We start from the raw sequence: 19,955 nt of genomic DNA on the forward strand, positions 1-19,955 counted from the left end.
TCAGCCTGTTGTAGTAATTCAATATGTCATTTTGAACTTAAGTTCCCCACCCCACCTTTCAGGAAAACTGCACACATGTTTCCGATGACTGCGCAAAGCTGTCAGTGTTCAGTCACTGAAAACGGTATGCAGTATTTTCTGTTACTGAATGTTTCTATAATTTAAAAATTATGGATATTTCTAATCTCTGTAAATATATATCTGACAGCTGTGTATCCTGACCAGAAAAATGTCGATATGCATGAACACATTTTATGACCAACCTGCTGGGCCTGATCCTGCTGCCAATATGAAATCAATCTGAATCCCTGTATTGAAGTTGTATTCTCTTTCAAAGATCTGCATTTCTCATTTGGATGACCTAAATCTACATTGCACTGGTAAACATGAAATAAGCATTACTTTCTTTAAACTTTATAACAAGGAAGTGATCCTCAATTGTGGGGCAATGATCCGAAACAGTCTACTGGGAAGTTTAGGATGAATTCAGACTAATTCTACCTGTTAAAATCAGAAAGGTGCATATGATAAAAATATTGAAGCCTTTGAGCTAGATATGTAAATACTTTAGGTGTGATTGATTGGGGGATCAAATGGGGTGGGGGACAGTGGTGGTACTCCTGAGCTCTGCTCACAAACACAATTCCAATTGAACTCAAGGTCCAGCAAAATGAGACTACAAAATTATGGTGTATCTTCATAGTTTGATCTTCCTCTTTCTGTCTTGCATGGTCTGTATGCAGTGACATCAGGTTAACCTAGTCCATCTTTATTGCATATTTTTGTCAGCTGTGAAATATTTGACACTGGTGCCTTTCCATTATAATGCTTCAGAGTTAACACTCTGAGACAAATATAGGCAATTCACACTTCAAAGAGCTATTGTTTCAGGCTGTATGAAGACTCAGGCAGACCACACTGCATCACTCTACACTCCATGATCTGAAGATTTACTTTTCAATAATAGACTAATAAAATAAAAGACTTTTTTAAAAACCATTTAAGCACAAGATGGCATCACAAGATATCCTACTTTAAAAATAATCCATCTTGTACCATTTGTGAGCCATTGTCACAATGAAAAGATACATTTTCTTAGGTTCCAGCCTTTAAAAAGAGGTTAAGAAAGCTCACTCTTTCTATTTTGGCATATAGTACTCTATATCAGGTAGAGCTGATTGGAAATCAGTTTCTGTCCAATGGGAAATTATGATAATGTACAATACTTGTTTTCATTCCAAATGGGACAAAAATTTGAAATACCAAAATTTTTATCAGAAAAGTTCTGAAAACAAAATTCAGAAATGTTGAAATACCCTGTGATGCTGTTGGGAATAGAACTCAGGTTTTTCTGACTCTCAGGCCCATGATTAAACTACAGGACCATACGTCTTCTCCCATTTTATTGGAAGTCAAAAACAGGTTTTAATGAAAATATTAAGGTTCTTGTATTTTAATTGACACTTTAAAAGAGATTTTTATTACATTTTTATTGCTCAGGTTGATCACTAGGAATGAAATAAAATAGAGGATTCTGTTCCTGACATGCCTAGCTTTGCCTTCAGATGATAGTTTCATTGATTATTTGGGGTGCCAGATTGTCCCCTCTACTTCTAGAGCAGAATGGATTTCGGATCTGGTGTAGCACAGACATGTGCCTTCATGGCATCATACGCTTATTTTTTTCTTGATGAAATAAGAATCTGACACACAACTGTGCTGCTAAGGAGCTGGCCTTTATTTCCTGCCTCCAGGATAACAAGGGCCGGTGGCTGGACTTGATGACTTCTTAAGGTCCCCTCCAGCCCTACGCTTTTGATTCTACCACCGACTCTAGTGGCTGGTGTTAAATACAACACCACGGCAGCCAGAACATGGGACTCAAGGTGGGTAGCGTTTGGGGGGGGAGGGAGGGAATTGTCCAGCACAATTGGACTCCTGCCTGTAAATGAATGAGACAAGAACCAACTCTAGGGCTCCAACTCAGCAGAGATATTACATGCATAACTGCTCTGTTGAGTTAGGGTCATTGAGTGATTGCATGTCTGCATTAAAGAGGTTTTCTATGCAAGGACAAGTTGTATAGTCACTGGCATCACAGCTCCTACTGTGTCAGTACAAACAAGGCAGCACAGTGTAAATTGTGACACATAAACTAGTTTGAGTTTCATTTTTGGGAAGTGATGCTGCTTTTGGCATCTTGCTGTTTCTCTCACTAGCTATCTCTAATCCTTAGGATGCGGTTCAGCCCTGAGTATGGAGCCAGCACAATTCATTCCATCTCCAGGGATATCAAGCTGGTACCTTTCATGAGTAGTATAAATGCACTTAAATGTTTTAAAAAAATAAATAAATAAAAAGCAAATTAAATGTAGGTAGTGGATTGTAGAACACTGCTGCTTTTATCATCCTGGACTGTAATTCAAACCAGTGAGGTTAACAGTAGCATCTCATTGCTACCATTTGGTCTAATGGTTATTGCATATTAGAGTATTTGCCAATATTGCAATATCCTTATAGTATGCAATGATACAAATAAAAAAGTAAATATACTGCAGTTAGTTAGGGTGTGGGGGCGGGGGAGAGTCCTACTATAAGCTTGCAGATTCTGTAGCTATAGGTTACCTAGAAATTCCTGCAGAAAAGAGCTGGACTGAGTGTATTAAGATGTGTCTTAGAGTTGTGAACAAGGGGCTATATCCCTCTTGAGTCTTTTTAAAAAAAAATCACGAAAGGAGATAACCTATTTGACAAAATCCATAGTTCTTCTTGACCTGTGATTGTGCAGCATCCTCCCCTGGAATCACAAGGTTGGGTGGTCGTGCAGCTCTGGCATAGAGGCCCAAATCCGCAATGGTATTTAAGGAATTAGGTGCTTAAATACCTTTTGAGGATCTGGGCCTGAGTATTGCCTCAAAAGCAGGCCTAAACCAAAGAATCATGGTAAATTCTTAGACCTCCTCCCATCTCCACCTCCATCATGGCAGCACATTTAGCTTAAGTTTGCATAGTTGCTATATCTTTTGTGCAGCCTGTATACCAGGATTCACATTAAACAAATTGTAAATGGCCTGGATTGCCAAATCTATCAGGCTAGATTTTGGTGCAAGTTTACATTGGTGCATTCGCTGAGATGCATTTACTTTACTCATGAGTTATTCACTTTCTTTGACTTGAGCATGGGGGCAGCTCTGGCCAAAATTTGTCCCTATATGCAGAATGTCATATACACACACCTACACAAGTGAACTTCAATGCTTGTCTTTGTTATGCAAGCAGAAATTATTCAGAGTCTCACAGTAACCTGGAAGACTTAATAGCGCCACAGGCAATATTGATAGAGAACCATTATCTTACAATTCAATAATATTGGAAATGGGAAATTTCAGTAGCAGTGATCAAAGAAAATGCTGTCTGTAGGAGCTGTCTTTGGGCTATTTTTGAACAATCAGAGTACTGCAAATAGATGTTTAGGAAGTTCAAACATACAAATATTTGAAACAAGGCTGTATATTTTATTTGAAAACAGAATATTGCTTGGCAGGGAAAAGGAAATAATGACTCAAAGGTGTGGTAATGGTTGGTGGAACCATTTACCTCTAGGTCACTTTTTTTCACCTTCAGACCAGGTCAGTAGTAACCAAGAATCATTATCATTACCAGCTGGTGGCCCATAGAATGTGAAATAAACTGATAATGGCAGTCCAGTCCATATGAACAGACATAAGTATCTTAAATTCCATCTGGACTAGAACTCATTGAACACTGTGGTTGGCAATCTCTGAGAAGTTAAAAACTGAGTAATAGTAGAGACTTGACTACACTCTAATCCCTAGGGATGGTCCCTCCAGAACAATGTGTAATGTGGGGAAGTTTGCCTTGTTGTTGTCAGTGCTATGTTTGTTGTGTGGTTAAACATAAAACTTAATTCCCCTAGGCCATTGAGCCTATCAACTTTCATAAGCAAAAACAAAAAGGAAAGAAAACAGCTCTTCATTCCAAGAAGATCAATACAGCCAACAGCTCTTTCTTCACTAATAGTTACATACCACTGATTTTTTTTTCCATTGGCATGTACATCAATAATGCTCTCTTCACCCCTGCTAATGTTCCTTTAATTATAGGCACTACATATTTATAATGATAAAATGTGTATATGTAATTAGGGGGGCAGCAAATATTTATTTTTGTTTCTACTTGGTTTTATAAGTAAAATTAATCTAGCTACATATGTTGTAAAAACTTAATCAAATTTGAATTAAAGTCAAGAAATACAGGATTATGAAATAGGAAGGATTATAAAATTATTATTTTTTTCTTAATACCATCTCACAATCTCAATTTAATGTAATTAAACAAAGAGCTTCTGAAGACCTGCCTAAAGTACAAAGGCTACATGGTTCAATGGTATACAATTCTCTTGCATAACTGTTACAATTGGAGAACACACAATCCATGACAAAATATATAATATAAAATATTTCTTTCCTAGATGCTCAGAGCATGGGATTCAAAAATAAAAATGGAAGTATAGGGGTTAGTGTTCTTGTATGACAATCCAAATATTTCATTTCTTTATATTAATATCTGGGAATTTATTACACCACTAAGCTAGGAAAAAATTAATAAATAGGACCCATGAAGGGCAAATGCCAGAAAATAATTACTAGTTTTGGCATGGAAAATACAATTTAATCAACATAGTTTCTTGTTGAAAGCAAATGTTACAGTGAGAAGCTGGACTTTGAACCAGCTAAAAGACTAGTCACAAAATCAATGGGGAGAGAATATAAATTAGGAACAACTGAATGTACAATATCTAGCAAACCTTCTACATGAAAAATAGCTCTGTCTGCACATTTCGAGGACAGCTAGGGGGCAGGGGGAACTGAGGAGAGCAAAAAGGATGAATAGGACTTTCAAGTCCATGACTAGATGCTATTTGCCAAAAGATACAGTAACTATCCTTTCTGTTCTTTGTAGAAGTAGGGGGGTTATGATAGACATTTTTTTTTAATGCTTTCCTCATACATTTTGATATGTTAAAACTATTCTCTGAGCAAAGTTCACCAGATAAGCAGTTTGGCCTTAAATATAGGCTTAAAAAAACTCAGGAGAGACATTCCGTTTGAAGACACTTGTGAGGATGTAGCTCATACTTTCAGCTTCTCTTCCCTTTTATTTTTTTGTAATTACTAAAGTCACTTGCATAGATCTTTGTTCAGAATTTTGTCTCTCAGTCTGTGTAAAGCCTTCAGAGTCCATTTGCAAGCACTGGCAAGATAAGATGGACTAGAGATTCTGCTCAGTTCATCATCTCTAAAAGGAATCTTGTTGACCACAGCTGGGTTTCACATACACTGGATATGCTGTTTAAATGCAGTTTGCTAATCCTTTTAGCCAGAATGAAAGGCGAGCCTTCTTTCGTCTAACACTTTTTACTGATCACCACATATGCACTAAGCATCTCTCCATATACTGAAGACCAGTGGGGGGGAGGGGGGGGGGTGTGTGTGGGTGGTGTGTGTGTGTGTGTGTGTGTGTATTTTTAAAAGCACCTAAGTAGGTCAGTTGCCCAACTCAAATTGAAATAAAGGGGACTTAGTTGCCCCATCTGCATACTTTTGAAAAATCCCACTAGGTTTCTAGCTGTATCTTTCACCTAAATACCTTTGAAAATCTGGCCCTGTAATCCTGGGGGATGTGGTATAGGTTATAGTTTAATGTACTGGCATGTATACCACATCCCCCCGGATTACAGGGCCAGATTTTCAAAGGTATTTAGGTGAAAGATACAGCTAGAAACCTAGTGGGATTTTTCAAAAGTATGCAGATGGGGCAACTAAGTCCCCTTTATTTCAATTTGAGTTGGGCAACTGACCTACTTAGGTGCTTTTAAAAATCTCACTAGCTGCCTGTCTTCACTTACAGACATACACACACACACAAATCTGGCCCTATAATCCTTGGGCATGTGCTATATATTAACTATTACCTAACTGCTAGCGTTTACTTGAGTGCTATACTGCCTTCTTCACAAAGATGATAGGAAGAGGCTCTCTGCACCATTTTCTCCTTATTGTAGACCAGTGTAGTAGGGAACACCATTTACATATTCTGGCATGCTTAAGATATAGGAAGACAAATCTCCACAATCACTCTTTGGGCTCAAAATTACAGAAGAAAATGTCCTTTATTTATTCTACACCTGACATTCCTGCACACTATGACACTTAAAACATGGGCCTGACATAGATTCAAATATTAAACAGAAGTAGTGTGAAATATCACATCCACAGGCAACCCCATAGCACTTGGCCATATGAAACATGCAGTTTTCCTTAATCACTTGTGAGCAGAATCTGTACCTTAAATTAACTGTGCCACCCAATCAGGTAAGTGAATTTTCTTTTATGAACAGGAGTCTTTGAAATGAACCTTAATCTCATGAATCCCTTTCCATAAACCTTCCTACACTTAGCCACAAGCTGCAGCTAATATTCACACGTCTGCTATAATGAAAACTGTCTGGGTGGACAAAAGTTAAGGACAGGGGATTTATGGCCCCTGCTCTTCTTGTCTGACACAAGGAATTGTGTGTGTGTGTGTGTGTGTGTGTGTGTGTTAGCTGTATAATTTGTGGTTCAGACAGCCACACTGTTTCTCTTCCAAATATTTTTTTCCAGTGAATGAGTAATGTTCATCACCAGAAAGCTCAGGAAAAGATAAATGATGCCAAAGTGGCTCTGATAGAGATACAGGCTACTGTGTGCAATTAGCTGCTGGGCAACTAAGAAACCTTGTCACCCATTTTAATCATCCAATAATGAGTTGCATGAAAAGGCTACACAGTGTGGACCAGATTTCCTTCACTATTGGCAATTAGGAAAGAAAAATAAACCAAGGCAGAAATCCTCTAGCTGTAAAGGAGCTTTGTGCTGAGCACACTCTTCAGTCCCTTTCTGTATGAAACCAGGGGGAGTTGCTAACAGCACTGACAGTTCGTATGAGTGATTTATGAGGCTTTTCTTTTGTGAAAAGCTGGCATCTAGACAAACTGTCCCCTCTGCTGTTTGCTTACACCTCTGGTGAATATAAAACCTTTAGACTATTCTATAAAAGGATCCTTACGCCCAGGGAGTACTCTTTTTAAAAACTCCATTAAAAACCAAAACAACTTGATGCTCTTTAGCATAATAGTATGTTGTAGTCCTCCAAAAGAACAGAAGACCAAGAAATCTCAAGGTGCTTATAATTACACCGGGTACAACATAATATAACATTCATATTCCAAGTAACAAAGCAGAAATTCTCCACTGCCAATCACATATTGTAGGATTAATTCAATTAATCCTTTCGGGGGGTAGGGGGTGGGTGTGTGTGTGTGTGTGTGTGTGTGTGTGTGTGTGTGTGTGTGTAAAACTGCATATATGTTCTTAAAGGCATATCACTGATGAGTAAGGTATAACTGCTGATCTGCATGTGACTGAGGAATCCAGTAGTAAAGGCCAGTCTTAATGGCCACCTCTGTGAGTATATCTGAGTTGTTCTGCAATTTTGCTAACAGCAAAATCATGCAGAGATGCATACATTGAAATTGATTTTAATTGTTTTAAAATATATTCAGTAACTTCTCTCCCAAACCAAAACCAAAGGAAAAGATAGATAGATATAATTGTGTTCATTTTAGAATTTGCCTGATTTTGTATGCTACATTTACATTGAATTATGATATTATGCCAGCTTCACACTGGTATAATCCATTGACTTCAGCAGAGCAGCAATTCCTGATTTAAACCTGGTTAAGCAAGATTAGAATCAGTCCTTACATTATTTTAGGGGGGAAAAATAAAATTACACCAACCAGTGACACAAGATCATGTCCACCCAAAATGTGTAATATTAAGTCTGTCATTTTGAGAAACATTAATTGTAGCAACATACAGGGAATGCATGTTACATGAGATTTATCACGAGATCTTGTGATAACTTACAATACATACTTTTGGCTCAATGTCATGCAATATCTTTAGAGCTCGTAAGTTTTAAATAAGTTTACTTGGTAACTGTACAACTACTTTATGTGAATTACACTATGTAAAACTATATTTTGTAGAATTTTTTTAATATTTATTGAAAACTTCTAAATAAAAGCATTGACGTCTATCTGTGTATGACAGAAAGAATGCAATCCTGCTTCATGATCAGACATCATGTACCAATAAGCAGTCTGTGATCTGCATTTAAAAAACCCTTGCTGTGCAACAAAAACAGCAGAGGCAAAAGTTACCAGAGCATCAAATATGCTAATCAAGTATCTTGAGACTGGCCATCATCGGGATGAAAAACAGAAAAGAGAGCTTTAAAGAACATTACTTTTTTCTTATGTATAAGGGCTTTTTTTAATCAATAGATAACTCAGCAAAGGGTTTCCAGATTCTGTCATAATTGTACAATATATTTAACCCAATAAGAGACTCTTCATCTTTGCAGCCTCCACAACGGTGTTCATCCAGTGACCTTGGTCTCTTTTATTAGGTTAGATTCTGTCATAACTGTACAATAATATTAGTCAGAATGACTTTCTTTGTGGCTGCAGTGGCTTTCCAAAAACATCTTGGGATAGATTTTCCACCATGCCCAAGTTCTGTTCAGGTGCTGAGAAGTAAGGGGGCAGCTCAGAGCTGGTTATGGCATCCCAATCCTTCACCAGTAGGCCTTAGCATAAGAACAGTGGAAGAGCCACTCTAATTTATGTCACTGGCATAAGGTCTCTGAGTGATTTTTATGGCATTTATTGGGCATACCACAGCTGCTGCACAGCGCTCACTCCTTGCTAAATGCCAGAGAAAGGAGACTGGCACCAAGTAGACCTAGCAGGCTGGAAAGGCTAGCCCCTTTTGCTTTAATGACCTTTAGTTCACTAGATGACTAGAATAACTATTAAAAATTATATTGTACTTTGTATTGTAAAACTGAAGCAACTCTGCTCATGGTTTCCTGCCAGATCACTGGATTTGAGGGCATTCATACCAAAGCAGGATGAATGTACCTCTGCTATTTCATAACACTTCCAGTATTCATCACTTGGTATGAAGTGCATCTTAAGGAGCATTTCAGAGTCCAGTGTACCCTGTAAATTGACTAGTACTCTATGGCCATATGGTCTTTAGGCTTGATTTACCTAGTGCATAGCGAATACAAATTGCTACCTATCCAAGTGGGAATTGTGTGACCAAAGGGGATCCACAATGGAAGGACATCTTTAACTTGTGGGGAGGAAGCATAGCTGGCAGAGGCAGCCCATGCCTCCCACCTACCCAACTTTGGACCACTGATGATGGAGCAGAGGTTTGTGAACTGTAGCACTGTTGCACCCCAATTTGGACGGTCTTTTGGCTGGGGTTCTTTGTCTGCCAGAACTGGACCCACAGCTGAACTTTGGTTTTTTTCCTTTTCATAAGAAACACTAAGAATAGCTTTACAGAAACTCCCACAAGCAAAGTTGTAGTGGATTGCTCTCACAGGACGATATCAGATTGCCTTTAATTTATGGGTCTACTGTTATTTGATGCTCCTACTGATGACACTGGATGAAAGTGGAAGTGAATGAGGCAGTGCCTGCATCTCCATAATTTATAGTGACTACTTCAGAAAGGAGATCTAAGGGCAATCCCATTAATGAGAAATAGCCAGTTCATTTGAAAGAAGATAACTAGGATCTTGAACAAACCTCTCCAGCAAATGGTTTAAATAGACCTTAGAATAAGGAAAGAACACTTTGTTATGGCGCAAGTGGAGACAAAAGAAATATCTACCCTTGGGGACCTACTTCAGGAGGGCATATTTAAAAATTTTCCTACAGTAAAAAGGTTTTAATTCTACAATAAAATCAGATATAGAGACATACACAGCTGCAGAGCTATAGGAAGGAAGAAGTGAGCAAACAAGCTGGATGTTTTGGACCACATCCTTACAGGGATATTATGCTGTTTGTTTATTTTTGTATTTTACTTTTGTGGGACTTGCATATGCTTCTCCCAGAATTCATAGGGTAGAATTAGTAGATTAACACTGCGGAATTTAACCAGTACTCCAGGGTTCACCATGCTGCCAGAAATCTGGAGTGTTTCTAATCTTTACCTGCCATCACATCAGCAAAAACAATCTCTTCATCTTTTTTGGATCAGGGCCAAGGTTATTTAATTAACTGGCACTACAGAGTTCAAAAGTAAGAAAGGGCACTGTTGGAGGCCCAGTGCAATTTGAGTTGCTTGACCACTGTCCTACAGGCTTAGCATAGCATTCAGTTGCTTGCTTGGCTATTCTGACCCCTGTAGCATGACATCTTTCAGTTGGCAGAGACTGAATAACCTTATAGATGTCTCAGTTTCTGCATAGCATGGCACATAACAAGACAAAATACAGATACTGTGTGCTTGCAGCTGCACATAGATAACGGTGATGGGAACAACAAGTTATCCTTGAACGTCTGGGGGTACGCTGTTTTATTGCCAAGGGGCATACTTTTACTCTGCCCCTCCTATCACCAGATGTTGTTTTGACGACCCCAATTATTATGGTGAGAATGAAATGTAGTTAAGGGTGGAAACCCAATGTAGGTAATTAGCATATATAATTAGGTGAAGGTTGTTTATGGAAGGGTACAAGTAGTTATCACTTAGACAAAGGAGTGGCGCTCCATCAACACCTGACTCCATGGGAGGTACTGCCGGTTGGACCAGAGGATCCACTGACTCCCTGGCGGGGCCTCTGAAGAAAGCCGTTCCTGTATACAGCCTTCTGAGTGACTGCTTAGCTCTCCAGGCTTAGTGAGTATGATATATTGTAGTTAATTTTAGGCTTTGTATCTAACTAGTATATTTATAGAAAACCTTGCACGTTAAACCTTATTGATCTGCAAATCGGGCGTACCGCATCTCATTGGTATCCACACTGATCACAAAGTGTCCAGAACCAACAGGCACTTTGAGAGAAATGTTTTAATCATAATGAGGAGAAAGGTGGGGAGTGGAACTCAACTAACCAAAGTGCTACACTGAAACAAAAGCCTTTTTCTATATACAAACAGGCAAATTAATTTGGTGGCTGGAACGTGGAAGTGGGAGCCAAGCAGTCATGAATTCTCCGTGACTCATTGTGCAGTCTTGGGCGTGTTGTTTAACCTCTGTCTAATTATTCAACTTGTAAAATGGGGCTAATACTACCAACCCAACTCCTGATTGTGTGGTATTAACTAATGTTTGTACAGCATTTTAAAAATGTAAGAAGATATATGTGCTCTCTGTTATTACTCCCGATGTAGACAGCTTGCTGAATAATTTGTTGGACACATTTCACTTTTTACTGTTCCTAAATTGCTGAAGATAAAGTAATTTTTCTCTCATTCATTTTTAATTTTAAATGATTTATCAAATGATTTTGGCTGAGAATTATTGCATTGAAGCTTGTTGGCAAGCCGTTGATTGTAAGATTTTGATATTAAACATGTCAGCTCTTTTTGACGGGATGCCCAGGTTACATGGTATGTTTCTGTTTCCTGATTAGATGAGTGTACCTTTTGGAATCAGGCTTCTGGTGAAAATATCTGAAAATTCAAAACCTTGCTTAAAATTTGTTCTTGCAAGTGAAATTTAATCCATGTACACAGGGCCAGCAATAGCCAAAGAAGCACTTAAGTCCCGTATAGACACTGTTTTGAGGATATGAACAGAAGCCTTGACTTGTCTCTCTGCACAGGGTGGATTTCATTTTTGATAGTCATTTGACAGGACATTTGCAACAAACGCAGAGTAGGACTGTAAACACAAAAAAAGGGAATTTAAAAAAACTGCAAATGACTATTCATGTGAAAAGAAATAGGAAGCATTTCTCCAGTACTAGTACTCCGATGCTTCTCTATACAGAGATCTTTGTTTTCACTGCAGTCAGATGAACTGAACAACAGAAGACTTAGACCAATTTTTTTAAATGGATGCCTAAAGGTAGCTTCCTATATTTGTATTCAGGAGTTTAAAAGTGGCCTGGCTTTCAAAAGTGCTGAGCACTCAGCAGCTCCCTCAGAAGTCCATGGGAGCTTAAAGGTGCAGAGTGGTTTTGAAAATCAGGCTATTTATTCAGGTCCCTAAATACGGACTTGAGAGCTTAACTCTAGATAGCTTAAAAGCAGAGTTAAGCCAAGATTTTCAAAATGGCTAACTCCAGCACAGTACATTTAGACAAATCTGGTGACTTCTTGCCCGTTTGAGAGGCACTTTCATTTAAACATCATGTATTTGTCATCCACTGCAACATGTGTTGCTTTAGACAAGTTGCACATTATTGCTTGACAGTGTGATATAGAAAACATGAAGCAAACTGAGACCTAGATGCCACTTTTAAACAAAGACCACATTCAATATGAAAACCTCTCCACCAAACCACTTAAATTGTTTCCCACAGACAAGGACTTAAAATCATATCACATATTATTCATTTACAATCACGCTAACTAGCGAAGATCACAGAAGGTTGCTAAGGTTACTTCTTAACCAGCTAAGAATCTTTCTGCAGCTTTAGTCACTTTTTCATTCAATTTACTTCTGCAATCTGGCTAGTCTACTAACAGCTAAGCAATCATTGTCATAGCTTTTTACATTCTTGATTTCTCTTACTGTGCTTTTTTTTAAATATCTTTAATGTATTAATTTAATTAAAATCTAGCCAAGTAACAAAAGAATGAGGTTTCAATTTGTAGTTCAGGAGCGGTTCTGAATTCATGGCTGTATATGACAGCAGTGGAGATTGAAATTCCATAACCACTGAACAGCTGAATGGGTGTGATCCAGCCAGCACTAGTGCAGGGTTCCAATATACCTTCTGAGCATAGTTTAGTCTCCATATTCATTCACTTCTTGAGCTCCCTGATGAGATTGCCAACAAAGGGTCCAGTGTGCATCAAGAGGATTATTTGTCTTCAGTGAAGAGTTAGCCCACATTCTAACCCAGGTGTCCCCCCCTAAACCTCCTTCCATCCAGGCAGAAAAGCCTCTGCAGGTACAGCTGAGGGCATAGGCTTGAGTGTGGGTTTTGCTTCAGCCCAGGCTGGCAGCCCACCTAATTTGAGGTGAGAATCAAGGCCGGGTGCTATGAATCCTCCAGCACTATCCCACAATTCCACCTAGGTAGTACTTGTCTACCTTCTTTCTTCTGCACTGAAAGTAACCTACATTAGTTCAGCATTTTAACCTCATGTTTGCCTGCCCCATTTCTGCTATGTTTCCACAAAAGATGTCCAAGAAGTCCTTCCACTTGGGCAGAAGCTAGCATCAGCCTTCTGGTAAAGCTGTGGTGTGATATGAGCAAGACCAGTAATTTGAGGAAATATGCCCAAAATGATATTTTTATGCTTAGCGGACAGGAAAGAAACAGAGGCAGAGCAGTCAGTTGGATGAAATATGAATCACTTTGTGGTTTGCAGTCTGAATTCCTTAATGACATTCTCATTAAAAAGTTCTTGCTGCCAAATGCTGTTTGCTCTTGCCCTCAAATCTGTCTGCATTAATGAGTAATGCCATTTGGAAGTTATTTACATATTGTTCTCATGTCACTTTCACAGACAGTAGCTCCATGCTAGACGAAAGAGAGAACACCCTGCAAATAAATTCAGAGTGGCCTGGTTTAATGCACCACTCAGAACCATGGGATATCCCACCACTCCAAAAAACCTCAAGAATTCAGATTCTATTGTGCCAACCAACTGTATATTTCAGCTCAAAAAATTGTTAGCAGGGAATTTTTATTCTTTTTTTATACGTGAGTGTATTGATTGAAATACTGTCTAAAAGAAATGATTTCTGAAGTCTGTGGAAGAACCTTGATTCAGGATTTGTTGTGTTTTCAATGGTTGTGTTAATTGAGGGATGGACATCAATAATCTTAACTTCACACATTCTCACCGTCTCATCAACAGTTGAGAATAGACCTCATCTACTCTAACTGAACTGACTTTGTTAGCACTTGCCCTCCCCATTGTTGTTTCTTACCCTTGGATGTGTGTATATATATACACCTCCTATATGTGATTTCCATTTCATGCATCTGACGAAGTGGGTTGCAGCCCATGAAAGCTTATGCCTGCAGAAATATGTTAGTCTTTAAGGTGCTACAGGACTCTTGTTGTTTTTAATCTTAACTTTGTTAATGAAGTTTTTGAGTTGGAATATTTCAGTTGGTTGATTATAAAGTACGATACTTCTGGAGACCTCACTTCAAATCCTGCTTTAAGGCCCAGTTCTTCAAACATTAAGGTAAGTGAGTAGACCTATTGGAGTAAAGTTATTCATATGCCTGAATTTTTTCAGGGTCAGAGCTTAAGTTTGTAACTGAAGATGAGTTGGTGGCATCATCCTTCTTTTCGCATCACAAAATACTACACAGTTCGGCATGAAAATCAGTCTGCTCAGGAGAGGACAACTGCATTAGTAAGGGATTTCAGGAAATGAAGTGCTTTCACAAGGCTTTTTAAGGGAGTTTAAACAAGCTGGGCCTAAATTATCCCTGGTTAAAGCTGGCTATTATTAGCTTCTTATTTTAATGAGTAAATGATAACAAATCATTTCTTGTAAAACTTGGAAACCAGAACTTTGTTTTTTCAGCAATAATCCTTTTTCCTTGTTGGGATTTTAAACCACTCAGCCTTTAGCCTTGTAGTTTTTCTCCTTGGGAGCTGGATTCAGGCCACATAAAACAATGAGAGGTAGCTATTATCTCTTTATTATAGAAGCGTCAGGAAAAATGATAGACAAAAGAGGACGTTTCTCTTGCATTTGTTAATGATAGACCTCTGATCAGGTGCTATAGGTTTATTTCTCATCAATGATTTTGTGCCTTAGCTACATAAAAAGTAGACTGGGAGAAAAATACTTATCTGATTAATTGTATTCTCTTGTCCCTGGACATATATATATTTATATCGCTGGGCTTATGAACGGCATTTGATATGGTCGTCATGAAGTTCAGCCTCAGGAGTGATGATCCTCTAGAAATGCAACTCCCACAGATTCATGCATACAGACACACCACAAATTAATCAGTTACACCTGCCTGTAATGTGTTTTATTCTGCTGGGGTAGCCTATAAAGAAGGATAAGCCAGTTCAAATATAATAAAAACGGATCCCATTTTCACTCAGCACTCAAACCAAATCCAAACAGAACCTTTTCTGCGGCTTAGAAAATTTCAGAGAATATTGTAACTGAATTTTTTTCCCCCCCATTGGATTCTGCTTTCTCTATGATCAAATCTTTAAGTCCTTATTTAGGTTTTCCAGACCTTCCTCTGATAAAATTCCCATTGAGAATTCAATGGGAGTTTTCCTGAGATAAGGTGAATTAAAAACTGGATTTGGATCCATGTCTTTTTCAAACTAAGTTCTTTGGGGCAAGGTCTATTGTTATCTTTCTATCTTGCATTGAATTAAGCACATTGCTGGTGCTAAACAAACCATCAATTCATAATAATAATAAACTCTTTTTTTTCTACTTTCTCAATTTTACATACCTCTAGTCAGAACTCTAGGAGAAAGTACCAAAATTCCCATGAGATGGGCTTTTTTCTATTGTATTTCCAACCCATGTAGAAGAAGGAAATACAAGAACAGTCTTTCTTGTGAAATTTCTAGTAAGTAGATAGTTTGTCTTGCAGATCGAAGAGGCTGAGATGCAGTACTTTGGGTTTGCTGTGATTTTCTGATGCTAAACCAAGCTAAACCTCTTCCCTTTCAAAATCTGCAGGTCCTTTGTCGCCTAGGAGCTAGCTTAGATACTAAAGAAGTACTCCGATACTATAATAAGAATATACCATAATGGTCATATTGGGTTAGACCGTGGTCCATCTAGCCCAGTATCTTGTTTTCTGACAATGGCCAGAACCAAATTGATTCAGAGGGAATGAACAGAACAGGGCAATTGAGTAATCTGTCCCTTGTCCTCCCCATGCCAGTTTCTGGAATGATAAAATTCTATTCAATGGTAAATACTGTAGATAGACTATCATTGGGCTGTGATTATAATATATAGAGAGAGCCTTCTTCAAGGCTTACTAATGGATTTCTTTCAGATGATACTGTGATCTTAACTATACCAGTATAAATCCAAAGTGATTCTCACTGTTTTCAAGATACCTCTGTCTTTGTTTCTAGTTTTCAATCTAATCCATTAAAGTGGGTGGGAGATGTAACTATGGCATCACACAGAAGTGTGATTCCATCAAAGCACTTCCCCTCCCAAAAATAGTACACTGCCAAGGCATTTTATAACCATTTTTAAAATGGTTTTTATTAATTTTTGAAAAACTTACAGAAAGGCTGAGTATGAGAGGTGTGATAGACCCAAAACATAGCTCTTCTTTCATGTACAGAATTTAGAATAATAACTATTTTAAGAATAAAATCAAGACTTAAGCAAAATCCTGTTATACAATACTCCCTTGTCAGAGAAGGAAAATATAGCATAACCATATCCTATCCATTTACTTTTTCCATTTTTAGTCTCCTTCTGTGCTATAAACCTAGTGCATCCTTTGTGGAGAGACCAAACTGCCAAAGAAAGGAGCATACAAGAGGAATTTGATACATACCTTTCCAGCTGTGTGCGTTGCATTCATCTCACATTGTTTCATTTAGTTCTACTTTAGCTAGTAGTCTGTCAAAGTTCACAGATATTTTTCTTTTGCATTGCATTTTCTTCTGTCTTATTGTATTTACCTATGATGCTGGTTAGGATAAACAGGGAGCTGTACCACCACTTTTCAACATACTTGGACTAGACTCTCAGCGGCTATAAACTGGCATCGCTCCATTAACATCAGTGGAGCTGCATTTGATTTACCCAGCTGAAGATCTGGCCCACTCATGTGCATCAATAATTTTAGTTGACAACTTTTTTAGACTCCCTCTTGCTTGATTTCCTCCATTAACTGGAAAACAGATTACTTTCCCCAGAAAATATAGGCTTCATTTTGGCATGTTCTTCCCAGATTCATTAAATGTGTTACAATATTTTGTCTTCTTTAAAAGCTTTAACTGATCAGGAAAGCAATCTTCTTTTGGCTTTGGACACTAGGACAAAAATCTGTGTGTGGGGTGGGGGACATAGTCTAGATTAAGCCTTTGTTCTTAGCCCTGAGTATGGGGCAACATATAATCTAAGTGTGAAATTCAATACATTTATAAATATTAGGGTCAGAAATGACCATTATGATCATTTAGCAAGTGTGACCCAGTGCATAACAGGCCTGAGAATTTAAATTTAAGTAGCTTCAGTCAGTCAAAGGGAATGCAAAATTACCAATATGTTTTACATTTGTGTTGTACAAGAACCACCTATCTCTTCATGAGAAAATACACTTGCTAGTGATTACCCCCATCATAACAAGGAACTTAAGTCTCAGTGATAAAGTCGGTGCTAGGGCTGGGCAAATAATTTGGTATGAGTCATTTATTCAGCCAATTTAGCCCTTTTTTTTCCTATTGGTAAATTACCCACAAAGACTGAATTTTAATAATTTGAAATGGTTCAATTTATGTTGTATCAAAAAAAGAAAAGTCCGCTTTTAGCTGTTCTGTGCAAATATATTAGCTGAAATCCAGTGCTCAAGGTGTGTGATTTGGTCACCTAAATAATGTGCTACTGTTTTGGTTTGATGACCCTGCATTTTGCCAAAACCAACTTAGTCATGGGCCCAAAAATTTGAATTCTACAAGGGAGGGAAAACAAAGCTTTGCTCACATGAATGTTCACAAAAAGTGAATAAAAAGGAGGCTGAACATGGGTGAAAGGAAATTCTGTTTAGAAGTTGCCAAAATGTTTGCATATCGTTTTTCTTACTCTTTGCCCAGTACCTATTCTCAGGAAGCTAAGTTCTTCACCAGATGTACCATGTATGTTAGCTAGAGGAGCAATGATTCCAAGATTCCTCCTGAAGCTAGAGTTCATATACAGCTATTTCATCTCTATACTATTTCATCTCTATACTGCTATATTTTAGTATGTTCACGATATATAAAATGGCAACAGAATCACAATGGATCAATAGCATGGTCACTGCCTGGTGGTCTGTCAAGCAGGAGACCCAGACCTTAGGAGTGTCTATATAACTCTTCTTCTCCCAGTTGCTGTTTAGTTGAATGGAGGAGCTGAAACAATGTCAGGAGAGGATGGGGGGAAAGCAGGAGGTCATAATGATGGGGTGAGTTTTGCCTATACGAAAGTGCCTTAGGGTTAAAGGGGAACATTCATGTTTGCAAGTAGTGCTTTAAAAAGTAACATCTAACTTTGCTAGTATACCAGTATGGATATCTACATTTAAAATCCTACAGTGGAACAGATATGCCGCTGTCGTGCTTCAGTGCAGACACTATCTACGCTAACAGGAGGGGTTCTCCTATTGATGCCTTTAATCCAACTCCCTGAGAGGTGGTAGCTAAGTGAATTAATTTGTCAACTGTACATTTTTTACAACAGGGCTCAGGATGGCTCAACTACACTGGTAACCGATGTGGATTTTTCACACCCCTGAGCAAACTAATTAAGGTATCTTAATTTTCTAGTGCAGACCAGGCTCTAGATTCAAGTCTCAACTCAGGACTCTCTTAGCTCACACTAAAGGCTTGTCTTCATGTACAGCGCTGCAGCAGTACAGATGCAGCATTGTACGTGAAGACACTACTATGCTGACGGGGGAAACTCTCCTATCAACATAGACCTGTCTACATGTGGGGGTTAGATCAGTATAACTACGTTGCTCAGGGGTGTGGAACTTTCATACCCCTGAACAACATAGTTATACCGAGATAGGCCTGTAGAGTGCACAGGGCCTAAGTGCATTGCAGAGATGATCCTCTCAGTTTTGAAAAAGAGAAAGTGTAAAGACAGCATTAACTAGGAACTCCATAATAGGCAGCTAACAGTAAAGGAACACTTAACATTGAGAAGAGGAACTCAGCAAGAGCTGGACCCACACTGCAAAAAACTGTTTGCAGATCCTCATTCCATTCTTTAAAATAACTTTGCTTCAACTATGTTCATGTCCTTTTTTTGTGTTCCCTTTCCATAAATATTCTAATGAACAAATTTAGAGACTGAAATGGTTGTGGAAATTGCACATTGCAAGTGAATATTAGAGAATATTTGAGGAAAGAAATTCCCTCCTCCTTTCCCCCCATCTCATGTTCTTGAGCATTCTATAGCCCAAGAATTATTTGCCAAAATTGAAGGCCCTTGTGGGTGCCAATGAGGTGTAAAGATTCAAGGAGCCTTTTTACCTCTGCATGATTTGCATAAGGGATAGGAACAATTGCAAACCTTATGCTCAGGGTTTCAACAGGACTACTTCCCGACCTGCTCCTTCAGTGTTATGCACGTCACCCAATAGGGTATGAGACCCATGGCTCCATATCTTCTGCACAAGCGTGTGGTATGGGACCAATACAATGAGGGAAGTAAGCTGCACCTTCTCAAAGGGTGTAGCAGATGACAGGCTCCCCTTTCACACCAGGAGTCTCCTGGAGGAATTCTGCCTGTAAACTTCAGAGAATACGGTATTTGGTGACTTCTTTTGACAATAAATACATTATGGAAATATTCCCATCCACTTGGGGACAATTCACAGAGAAAGAGGCAAAAATTAGCTGAATAAGTAGTTCCTCACAAATTATTTCCCCAGCTTTAGTTGTAACCTTTTTTAACACAGGATTTATTGTTACAACTAGATGTTACTGACTCATCATCCTGTATGTCTGTCTGGGAGGAGACCGTCTACGACCAGCAGAGGAAATGGTATCTCCCCAACGAGAGACTAGGTGAAGACCCCTTAGCCCCACTGTGAGTGCGAGCACATTTCTGCAATGCATAGAGGCTATACTGTTTTGAGTGTTCTGTCTTTCAAGAAAGCCT

General features: G+C 38.6%; 1 long non-coding RNA gene across 1 annotated transcript; it reads left to right on the forward strand.

Annotated features, from left to right (window-relative positions):
• Positions 1 to 218: 218 nt before the first annotated feature.
• Positions 219 to 2,360, forward strand: LOC137155615 (uncharacterized). The gene is made up of 3 exons (XR_010920578.1): positions 219 to 380; positions 1,755 to 1,886; positions 2,237 to 2,360. It is a non-coding gene; the product is annotated as an uncharacterized lncRNA (long non-coding RNA).
• Positions 2,361 to 19,955: the final 17,595 nt, after the last annotated feature.

Source organism: Emydura macquarii, unplaced genomic scaffold (assembly GCF_026122565.2).
Source record: "Emydura macquarii macquarii isolate MOO-44397 ecotype Brisbane River unplaced genomic scaffold, CSIRO-AGI_Emac_v2 contig_1363, whole genome shotgun sequence".
Classification (NCBI taxonomy): Eukaryota; Metazoa; Chordata; order Testudines; family Chelidae; genus Emydura; species Emydura macquarii.